We start from the raw sequence: 12,949 nt of genomic DNA, 5'->3' as shown, positions 1-12,949 counted from the left end.
AGACATTCATGATTTAGGACAAGTTTTATTCAACTGCATACGAAGTCTGTTTTGCGTACGTAGTTCGTATAAAGTACATTAGACAGTTAAGCCGTTTTACTTATTTATTTTCGAACGAACAAGCACCTGTTTTTCGTAGATCTACGAAACATTTTACGAAAGGTCCCAGGAAGGCGTACTTACTTCGTAGACTCAAGATTGGCCGCCACCTCAAATTAACTATTTCAAAGAGGCGATCTTTCATTTATTTTGACGAATTTTTATCAAAACCAACTGCCAATTTTACAATAGAAGGCAATTCTAAGGAATCTGCTAACCGTAAGTAAATTTAATATTCCGTTACGATGCTATTCTTAACTAAATTTTCAGGGGACGCAACCTCGCGCTATCTACCAAAATGTGTTATAAAACAAATTGCACTTATTTCGAGGCATTACATGAGTTATTTTTTGTGAATACGACACTTGCATACTAGACTGAAATGCTATCCAACAGTCATACACGGGGTTTCTGAATTTATATTTTGAGTAAAACAGTGAAAAATAGACTGTTTGTATTAATTTCATATGTCAGTTTATTTGTCTAAGATTTTTATCATTTTTTCTATAGCAGATTGCAAGTTTATTTAGGAACAAAAACTTGCTGTCTTTTATCTTCATATCACTTATAGTACTGGCTTCAGGAATTTTAAATCAAAATTGAAGCTAAGGATGCGGAGGGTAGTCTTAAAGTATCATTTATAGTACCCAGGGCTGCTGGAATATAAGCATAAGCTTTGATGGTCTGAATTGGGAAAATTGTTTGTGCCGAACTACATTTTATTTTTCATATTTATCGCCATTCCGAAAAGAGCGCGGCTAGTAACGGGCATTTGACTTGGGACTCCCTGCTTGCAGGTTGCGTGCTATATTACCTTAGCTAACATGCCAATATAACTCAAAATACTTTAAGCTTTCAAGTGAATTGTTCGACCAGCTGTGCCACATTTTTATTGATAAATGTATTTGCAAACTGTCTGATATGTCTGTTTAGGACTGTAACACACTCATTGACAGTATTCTATTTGTACCGTAAACCGATTTTTTTAAAGTGGGATATTTTCAAATCCTGAACCCCACGACTGATTAAAAACTTGAACTCAAGCAACGGCTTTGTTAAAATAGAAACCACCTTGTAGTTAAGGAAATATGTTTACCATATTTAGAACTTCAATAAGAACACATACTGTTTACATATAACTTATTCGCATTTTATCACAGCTCGTCACATGTATCCAAGATGCGGATCTGATTCTTTTACAAAATTCAAATTTTCGGGATGGGTAACTTAATTTCCGAATTTCTTGTTTTAATGTGTTATTTTCAATAACATGTAAGATACTTAAAAACACCACAAGTGCTGATCGCGAGTAAGGTATATATACAGTCCGTTTGTAGCATTTTATTTAACCAAATCTCAATTTAAAATAAAACCATTCAAGCTTATCATGCATATAGTTTGATCCGCATTATATAATTGATGTATTAATGATGTGCACCACATATGAAATCACTGGACACATGCACTTAAGCTGATAATTTTTGCTACGCTTTAAAGCTGCACTCTCACAGATTGAACATTTTGGCAATATTTTTTTTGTCATAGAACAAGTACACTTTTGTAAAAATGCATTGAATGGAGTGATTTAAGACTGATGATAAAACACAGACAACAGGTTTTCATATTTATGTTCCATAATTAATTTTTAATGCCTTTCTCAAAACATTAATTTGCGAACAAAAATATGAGAAACTGTTATCTTTAGTCTACAGGATTTTAGCACCAGTTTTCAGAATATTGGTGTGGTATATGTATACAAAACCAAGAAGACAGAATATGTTAATATGTTCCTGGTCAATTCCTAACCGGATCAACATTGGGCGTATGAAGGCAACATGATACCGCTGTAGCTCCAGCTTATTGATAGTAAGTCAACCTGACATGGTAATGATCCCGGACAATTATTATAGTAATATTAATAAGCCCGCCTAGCCAGTAATAATGAACAAATAGCAGTTATACAGCGATGATTAAACGCCTGTTTTTTAACATGTTTCGGATTAATTAACGACTGTTCCCATTAGTTCCAAAACTGACTTTTGCTTTATCCGATCTTTGATATCGTTTGAAAACCTGCAAATAAGAATACACGAATGCCCTCAGTCGTGTTGTTCTTTGCCTATTTCGTAATGGACATATACAATATGTATATATATATATATATACAATATAACATCGTATATATATAAAATATTGTTATAAATCTTTACTATAGACGTACAATGTATTGCTAGTGTATATGTCCCTAGCATTTTGGTGTAACGTCAGCCTTTCATCTTGATTTATATCCAAAATGACTTACCTCGTAAGGTACAACCAAAACTTCCAAATTACACTTACACTGTGATTTAAACGTGCCTTCATACACCCGAAGGTGATCCGGAATGAAATTGAAAAGGACCATATTATTTTGAACATCATTATTTCGTTCTTATTCATTCAGTATGCAAAAACAGTGCTGCAACTATTCTGACCTCCCGCTGAGACAATAATTGTTAACGATAAGATATCTTTTAACAAAAATTGACATATGTTAACGTTGCTGAAACACAAACTGTTAGATAAACAAGTTATGATAATCTAAGGAAATACCATTAAGGTAGTTGAACATAACTGTGGGATATTAAATTCCGTATGAGTTAAAACATAGTATCCTACACCATTCATTTGAAGACTGTGGAACATGAGTAAAGGAGATCATGTTAAGTAGTAAAATACGCAGGAAGAGCTTGGCAATGAGCTGATATCTGATAAACCATTTCATAGACACACCATTTACCTTAGAACCAATATCGTACATACTCAATCGGAATATAATAGAGATGGTCGTCATAACCAAGGAATGAGACATCTCTAGAAAAAGTATGTGAGCAGGTTTACGCAAGTACAAATACATATTGAAGGATTGAGATTGAAATTTTTATTGCCGGCGGTATTGTTCTCCTTCTGGGAAGTACCCAAAGCAAACCGTTCAAACCAATGTATTTAATACCTGTAAGAGGGTCCATGTCAGCTTTCAAAACACTTAAATACAAGAGCCAGAGTTACGAACGTACGAGTACGAACTGGACTACAAAGATGGATATAAGGATACGCACACTCTAGCAGTTTGTTCACTATCATTAATGCAACGAGATAGGTTGACAAAGGGTCCTGAGAGATGGGGACACAATGCTTATTTTGTTGCTCACTGATTGGAACTATGTGCGTTTCAATGAAAGATGACGCAATGTAATGATCATGTGCTTAATCTCATGGAATACATAAAAGTATGAAATAAGATGAAAAAATGATGTTGGAAATTACAAATATTCAATTAAATCTGAATGGAAGGCATTTCAAGATCCCGCTCCGTTTGCCGATGAAACATATATGAATGAACAAAACCTCTAAATTATATGCACTATGTTTCAAATACTTATAATTCGTCGCAACGCGTTTAATAGAAATAAAATAAAATAAATATACAAAGTAAACGCGGCAGTTTAGAAGTTAAGGTGAAAAGATAAATATCTAACAAAAACAAAACACACAACGTCACGATATGATTAACACAAGGAAGGATGAAATATAATGAGAAACACAAAAGGCGTCTTTACTTTCAAATTAATGACTTTTTACACTGCTTTTTTAAGCTCTCTTGACTAGAGTGTCTTTATTGTATGCAATGTCTGCGCGCTTTTGTTATTTACTAATTAAAGCAATAAATTGAGTGAATCGCAGTAGTGTATACTTGACATTTAAATACAAACACTTAATCAACATAAATACAACATGAATTGTACATTTTTTTATTGAAATGAGTTAATGGTACATGAATGATTTAATATAGCTAGGCTTCAACATTTTATGTTACTTGTTCACCAAACATGTTTGTTCACATGTTCTATAGCTGCATATTAGTGTTAACAAATGCATTAATTCAAACTGTAATCAAAAGGACTGTATTTTTTCACAAATAGGTTACGTAAACTCTTACGAAGATAATACAATGATATAAATTGGTTCAGCTCTTACTGATAGGTGGATAATACGGATTCGTTAACGTTATGACAAATTGAAATATGCCTGAATGTGACCACTTATCGGTCTGTTCATATTATTGAACGAAAACTGATGGGCAAAATCCCACGGTTGTATTTTAACAGTAAAGAACAAATCGAAAACTATTCTGCAAAATCGTGTTCTCGATCCTATATTATAGCCGATTAAATTCGTAACGATATATTTTAATTTTTAAGTACCAAGGAAAATAACACGATTCCTCTAGTTCTTATAGCTGCCTGAAAAAAAAATCTACAATAATTGTCAGGTCAGACAACTTAATTAATTATTTAAGGTTTTAATGTAGCCATAATATGTAAACCGATTCAGTCAATTATGATATTATTAATTAATCAGTATCACAAGACCCTTGATTGGACTGTGTTGAGTACGATATGTCCTGACTTTCATCTAACAGTGAGAACAGTTCCAAACATATAGTGTAACATCATATTTCGGTAAAATAGTTGTTACATATAATATGGCACATTTAACATATTTTGCATGTTAACATATTAACAATTTAATATTATATTTGAAACAAAAACAAATTTTTAAACTACTGTAATTTGAAACAAATATATTTCGATAATGTGTGATATACATAACTATGGTTTATAACTATTTTGTATAATATAAGTGCTATATATTTATAAAATTGGTTTGACATGCATGCACTTATTTAGCGCCTTTGGGACAAACATATTGAGTGACTCTAACAATTGTCGCAGAAGGTTGTGTACAAATGATTGTGTAACACGTTTGAGTTCTAGGGCTGAACTGGTGCAATAAGTTTCCAAAAAGAGAACCTTTATTAGTTATTGTTTGTAATAAATGTGTTTTAGTTGGCAATTGAACTGTGCTTTTAATTAGCTTGCTTCAAGGATATCGCTCATGTTTAGTTAAATTTAACATGGAATTATTAAAATTTAATTGGTGATTACAGTTCTAGCACTGTTTTTTTCTATATGCATGCATTATTTTCAGGTTACTTCGTATGCAACCGGTTCAGGATGTCAGAACTTGTGAGAACGAAAGTAGTCGAGTGTTAGAACCGTGTCCTCAACTGGTATGTTTTTACTTGTGTGTTGACTGTCTATTTTTTATTTGTTTATTTCCATATAATTATGCCATATCAGTTTTAAAAGTCATTGGATACCGAAATTCTGAAAAGCTTGTTAAAGTGGTATTGTTTTACTATGATGAAAACTTGTTTTATTATTATTATGGCCTTTTGTTTCAGGCCACCTTTTGGTCCATTTGTTGGATTCATTTCAGAGCCTCTAGTATGGAGTACCTTTAATAAACCAATCATTATTCTTCAATAAAATTAAAATACCAATCAAACAGTTATTCACAAACCTACAACCGCTTGCTCACCATGGCTTCACAAAGTTGATGATTTTTTTTTCTACAAGTTACAAGGCTAGCTTCAATGCATCTACATAATGCCACTGACTGATTGAGTGGCTGAGAGATTGACTGAGTTAGTGAATAAGTGAGTGACTGAGGTTAAACAATTTTGATAAGCGACCAACCTGGGTATAACTCCAATGAAGTAGACTTTGTAAAACGGGAATATTAAAAGAATATGTTTGGTCTTTGAATAAACAACCAAATGACCGGCGAGCGGCCTTTTTCTTTTTACTAGGTCCGCGAACAGTTCCACAAACGCGTAGTTTATCTCATATTTCTTTACAATTTATGTTAAAATATGTACAGTTTAGGTCATAATTAACGATTAACAATTAACTTTAACGTTTTATAACTTGTGTCAAAACATGCTCCTTAACAGATATATCGAAATATAGACGAAGTTTTGATTGATCATTTCCCGCCCACTCATCCGCGCCAAACACGTTAATGTTTCGTAAACTTGCGTCAATATGAACATATTGTACATTTCTTGACGACTCGTGACAGATCAAATTCATGTCATTTAGCACTTTTTTGTTTACGTTTATATAGTTTCTTCATAATATCATTTGCATGATGATTGACTATAGACAGAAGCCTTTTAGCTTGACTTGATCGTGTTAATATTAATTAATTTGATACAATACTAAATAAATTGATAAACAGCTGAATTTCAACATCAAAATCGATTCAGGTTTTAAACACTGTACACATAATCCATAGTATATTACAGTTTTTGCAAATATTCAAAATAAGGTCCACCCAAAGTCGTTCATGTACAGGTTATTGCAAATCTGTGAGCTCAAAAGCTTTTGTTTACTCTGTTATATATACATGCGACTGCAATAATAAGCTTCCTTATCCTAAATTTATTCGTCCATATCGATGTTAACTCAACCTTGTGAACATACAAGTTTTTAATGTTCTATTCTTTTTAACAGTAATTCACTTAATATAAACCGACGCCCTACTTCAACCTCTTCCATGTTACACAAAATGACATTTCACGAACATGGTTTTCATTGGCTGTTGATTGGATTGTGAATTTTTGAGAAGGTATTCCCGACGACAAACACCGAATTATCACTTACTTGAGCAAACCAAGCTGAACTATGCAAGAGATAATATTCGACCCTTGATTGGACTGTGTTGAGTAAATAGACGAGAAAAACAATGTCAGACATTAAAGATGACCCTTGAGTAAACATGGCTGAGTTCTTCAAATAATAATTGTGAAAATAACTTTTAAAAATGCTGAATTGCGCATTTGTTACATCTGATTAAGATTATTGATCGACATCCGGTTATAACCGGGACAACGAAATGTTTAAATTGTTGCAAACTTAATAGTAAATTTGATTAAGAAAAATCACTTCCATATGTTTTTACATTCCTGATCTTCGTTTGATTAAAGTTCAGTTACAGCAATTGAATTAAGTTTGTTATATCATTCATTATATTTTGTGATATACTGTATTCGTTTCTTCGCATTGAAACTAAACATAATGCGATACAACATCATACGATGATTCAAGCCTTTGTCACATGCGAAGATGAATTATATACCTTATATTCAAAAATATGTACATATTGTATGTATACAAAATAAAGTATGTGTAACTGAATACACAAGTCTAAGTATAAGATCAATCGATCGCAATTTTAAGTGTACAATTAAAAAACAACATTATTACCTTGACCGACTTTGATGTTACGTCTATATTCACGAATAGTACAAGAAAGCAAAAAAAAAATATAACTAAAGTATACTATGCTTGGCTTGCTGTACATTGACAAGAACAAAACACTAGAGTGTTATATCGTTTTGTTCCCTTTGAAAAGTGTTCATTATATATTCATAGAAAATTAGCATGCATGCAATACGTTGCGATTAACTAAGTTTTATATTTGAGGAAATACTAAGTCTAGCTCCATGACTAATAAGCTGTCATGTAAGATAATATGTATGTGAAAAAACTACAAAAACAAGTTCATGTTACCAAAAGTTAAACACGTTAGACAAGTTGGTATACATTGAACAGACAAGAAATATGATGTTTAATGTTATGAACATATATGTTAAATACATCTTAACACATATAAAGTGATAGTTAAACAAAAATAGAATTCAACATTGAAACATAACATTTTTGTTCAATTATCATCCAGTAAGAATACATACATAAACTAGTTTACGATATATATAAAGTTTTATTTAAAATCAAAAACATACATACCGTCCCGGCCTTTCCATAACCCTGAAAGTAGAAAGATATCCCTCAATCGTTAATCAAGTGGAGTGTATGTAATAAATGTATGATGAGCATGTACACGGGCAAAGAGTTGTTGTTGCCATATATAATGATGAATGTTAACACTTTCATAACAAAAAGTATATGACATGAAGTCATGGCTTTCGAAAGTGAGTTGTCTATAAAGTATTATGCATGTACATAGTTTGTTTAAAGTGAATCTATGCTTGGACAATATTTATGATGCAATGGCACATCGACTGCGAGTAATGGCTGGTACTTGTCCCTTTTAATATCCTTTAAATGGTTCCTGTCCAGTACATATCAAGGGTCACACTGTTAAAAATATGACTTCTTTAATAATCATTAATACAAACTATTTGTTTAATATTGTTGTCAATAGCAGTGGCTAGAACATATGTTGAAAATACCCTGAAGTGATCACTGCAAATTCCCTAGTATTTTTTTATGTTTATACACTTACTCAAAACAACTTTTGATATGATATACTCATGGACTGCAATAGCTAGAGTTAATTTATATATATCCCGGGAGTGCGTTAACCGAACAACCTTAAAGGCCTAGTTTAAGCCTTCTATAAGTGCTTCCCCCCAAGTACCCAACCTCTGTTAATTGATCTTAATCTTAATGCCAAATTGGCTTATCAGATCTTCAATCTGAGTATCCTGTTGCGCAGTTTTCATTGTTTTATTATAAATATTGACCCTAAATGGCCCTGAGCCAATAAACCAATGCAAATGATATTGGCCCCTACTGTGGAACCAGTGTGATAAGCAGGAGTTGCTAGTAGACTCGAGAATTAATGTATGATTTAACACAACGATATTTTACCTCGGTGAGTAAACACGTATTCACTGATCATCAACGTTATGAGTTAAAACAAGTATTCACTAATCATCAACATTATGAGGTAGTTGTGTGTAATATGCAAACGAGGAGATGACAGACACATGTCATACCATATATGGAGATGCCTCTAAATGATGTTGAAAAGTTGAAGAATAAACTATTGATGTTATTTGAATTCTCGACAGCAATTTACAATATATGCCTCATTTACGATATTAATTTGAAAGATGGTTGCTCTATCTTCAACAGAAAGGGCAGCCTCGGTACGTCGGTGTAGCTCTATATAACTCACAAGTATATATAAACTCGTATGCGTGTGTGTGTGTGTGTGTGTGTGTGTGTGTGTGTGTGTGTGTGTGTGTGTGTGTGTGTGTGTGTGTGTGTGTGTGTGTGTGTGTGTGTGTGTGTGTGCGTGTGCGTGTGTGTTTGTGCGTGTGCGTGTGCATGTGCGTGCGTGTCTGCGTGTGTGCGTGTGTGCGTGTGTGTGTGTGTGTGTGTACGTGCGTACGTGTGTGCGTGCGTGTGTGTGTATGTATGTGTGTTAACTTATTTGAATATACGAATACTCTTTATTAACTTTTTTCAACACAGTTAGCATGCGCGACTGCAACTACATTTTTGTACATCGGTTTATCCAAAATCAAGTATGGGGTCACTAAAAAAGAAAGGCTATATTTGAAGAAAATTAATAGTTGAAGAAAGTAAAAACACAAAGAATGATAACTATGAACAAAAAGTTAAATTTAGTTCCGTTATGCTGTTTCTTAACAGTACGTCAGATACACTTTCAAAAGAAAATTAACGTACAAGGGAAGATAACGTTGCCAGAAATTTAGATTTAGAACAAACATTTTAATACAATTTAGATATCAAGGGGACATGACTCATTCAGCAATATTTAGACTAAGAGTGATACATTCTTGCGCTAAGCACAATCTAATAATGTCATCTATAAATGTACAAAGTTCAATTAATTATTTTAATACTTTTTAGTTATACTCTGGACATAATTTGGAATGAAGAATTAGCAAGGAGTGATGACTTTAAAAATAAGTTCCAAAGAATTGGGATACTTTCAAGGTTTACATCTTTACACTGTCATTTATTAATGTTCAACCATTTGTATGCATACGCATAAATACATTTTCTTTCATATCCAAATGAACAATGGGAGATTATTTTGTAAAATGGTGCCATAAAGTTCACATAGCAACCTTTATGTGTTCTATTTTGCAGGTTTCATCAATTCCTTAGATGGTGTCTGCGTTCTGCTTCGGACAAAAAATGGTTGAATAAGAAATGACTGATGTTTTGTAATATTTCTCATACTTTTGACGTAACACACATTTTAAGATGACCGCAAAATGCTTAATAGGTTGTGTGCAAAGCCCTGTTAAGGGAGTTGATTTAAGGTATACGTTTTTTATTTATGTGTACTGTGGATGCCTTGTGAATATACTCTTTTTTGAAGACGAGATATTTCAACATATCTGCATATGTTAGCATAATAAAATAAGACGATTAACTGAGATGATTTAGAAGTTGTAAATCTTTTTCTTCATGGTCTGTTACGTATTACCGTTCAAGCATTTCTGTTTTCATTACGCATGGTTTCGTTGATTACGAATTCCCGTATTAGCAAGGTAACGTTCATTACATTTACCGACGTCTTCCCATTTCAGCATGGCTTCGTTCATTACGGTGTTTTTTTTTCGTTTAAGCATGGTAACTTTCATTATGTATTCTCGCAATAGCATGGTAACATTCATTGTGTCTTCTCGCAATAACATTGTAACTTTCATTGTGTCTTCTCGCTATGACATTGTAACGTTCATTGTTTCTTCTCGCAATAACATTGTAACAATCATTGTGTCTTCTTGCAATAACATGGTAACTTTCATTGTGTCTTCTCGCAATAACATTGTAGCATTCATTGTGTCTGCTCGCAATAGCATTGTAACGTTCATTGTGTCTGCTCGCAATAACATGGAAACTTTCATTGTGTCTTATCGCAATAACATTGTAACGTTCAATGTGTCTTCTCACAATAACATGGTAACTTTCATTTTGACTCCTCGCAATACCATGGTAACGTTCATTGTGTATTATAGCAATAACATGGTAACGTTCATTGTGTCGTCTCGAAATACCATGGTAACGTTCATTGTGTATTATCGCAATAACATGGTAACGTTAATTGTGTCTTCTCGCAATAACATTGTAACGTTCATTGTGTCTCCTCGCAATACCATGGTAACGTTCATTGTATATTATCGCAATAACATGGTAACGTTCATTGGGTCTTCTCGCAATAAAATTGTAATATTCATTCAGTCTTCTCGCAATAACATGGTAACTTTCATTGTGTCTTCTCGTAATAGCATTGTAACTTTCATTGTGTATTATCGCAATAACATGGTAAAGTTCAATGTGTCTTTTCGCAATAACATTGTAACATTTATTGTGACTTTTCGCAATAACATTGCAACGTTCATTGTGTCTTCTCGCTTATTGAGTTTTCTCGCAATAACATGGTAACGTTCAGTGTGTCTTCTCGCTTATTGGGTTTTCTCGCAATAACATGGTAACGTTCAGTGTGTCTTCTCGCAATGACATTGTTACGTTCATTGTGTCATCTCGCAATATCATTTTAACATTCATTGTGTCTTCTCACAATAACATTGTAACGCTTATTGGGTTTTCTCGTAATTACATGGTAACATTCAGTGTGTCTACTCGCAATAACATTATAACGTTCATTGTGTCTTCTCGCAATAATATTGTAACGCTTATTGGGCTTTCTCGCAATAACATGATAACGTTCATTGTGTCTTCTCGCAATAACATTGTAACGTTCATTGTGTCTTCTCGCAATAACATTGTAACGTTCATTGGGTCTTATCGCAATAACATTGTAACGTTCATTGTTTATTCTCGCAATAACATTGAAACGTTCATTGTGTCTTCTCGCAATAACAGTGTAACGCTTATTGGGTTTTCTCGCAATAACATTGTAATGTTCATTGTCTCTACTTATTATAGCACGGTAACATTCACTGTGTTCTCTTGCAATAACATTGTAACGTTCAGTGTCTCTTCTCGCAATAACATTGTAACGTTCAGTGTGTATTCTCGCAAAAACATTGTAACGCTTATTGGGTTTTCTCGCAATAGCATGGTTTAGTTCATTGTGTCTTCACGCATTAGCATTGTAACGTTCATTGTGTCTTATCGCAATAACATGGTAACTTTCATTGTGTCTTCTCGCAATAGCATTGTAACGTTCATTGGGTCTTCTCGTAATAACATCGTAACTTTCATTGTGTCTTCTCGCAATAGCATTGTAACGTTCATTGTGTCTTCTCGCAATAACATTGTAACGCTTATTGGGTCTTCTCGCAATAACATTGTAACGTTCATTGTGTCTAGTTACTATAGCATGGTAACATTCATTGTGTCTTCTCGCAATAACATTGTAACGTTCATTGTGTTTTCTCGCAATAACATTGTAACGCTTATTGTGTCTTCTCGCAATAGCATTGTAACCTTCATTGTGTCTTCTCGCAATAACATTCTAACGCTTATTGGGTCTTCTCGCAATAGCATGGTTTAGTTCATTGTGTCTTCTCGCAATAACATTGTAACGTTCATTATGTCTTCTCGCAATAACATTGTAACGTTCATTGTGACTTCTCTCAATAACATTCTAACGCTTATTGGGTCTTCTCGCAACAACATGGTAACGTTTACTGTGTCTTCTCGTAAAAGCATTGTAACGTTCATTGTGTCTTCTCGCAATAACATTGTAACGTTCATTGTGTCTTCTCGCAATAACATTGTAACGCTTATTGTGTTTTCTCGCAATAACATGGTAACGTTCAGTGTCTCTTCTCGCAAAAACATTGAAACGTTCATTGTGTCTTCTCGCAATAACATTGTAACGCTTATTGTGTTTTCTCGCAATAACATGGTAACGTTCAGTGTCTCTTCTCGCAAAAACATTGAAACGTTCATTGTGTCTTATCGCAATAACATGGTAACTTTCATTATGTCTTCTCGCAATAACATGGTAACGTTCATTGGGTCTTCTCGTAACAACAATGTAACGTTCATTGTGTCTTCTCGCAATAGCATTGCAACGTTGATTGGGTCTTCTCGCAATAACATTGTAACGTTTATTGGGTCTTCTCGCAATAACATTGTAACGTTCATTGTGTCTAGTTACTATAGCACGGTAACATTCATTGTGTCTTCTCGCAATAACATTA

The sequence above is a fragment of the Mya arenaria genome, chromosome 16 (genome assembly GCF_026914265.1).
Source record: "Mya arenaria isolate MELC-2E11 chromosome 16, ASM2691426v1".
Lineage (NCBI taxonomy): Eukaryota > Metazoa > Mollusca > Bivalvia > Myida > Myidae > Mya > Mya arenaria.
Note: the sequence above shows the minus strand (reverse complement) of the source record.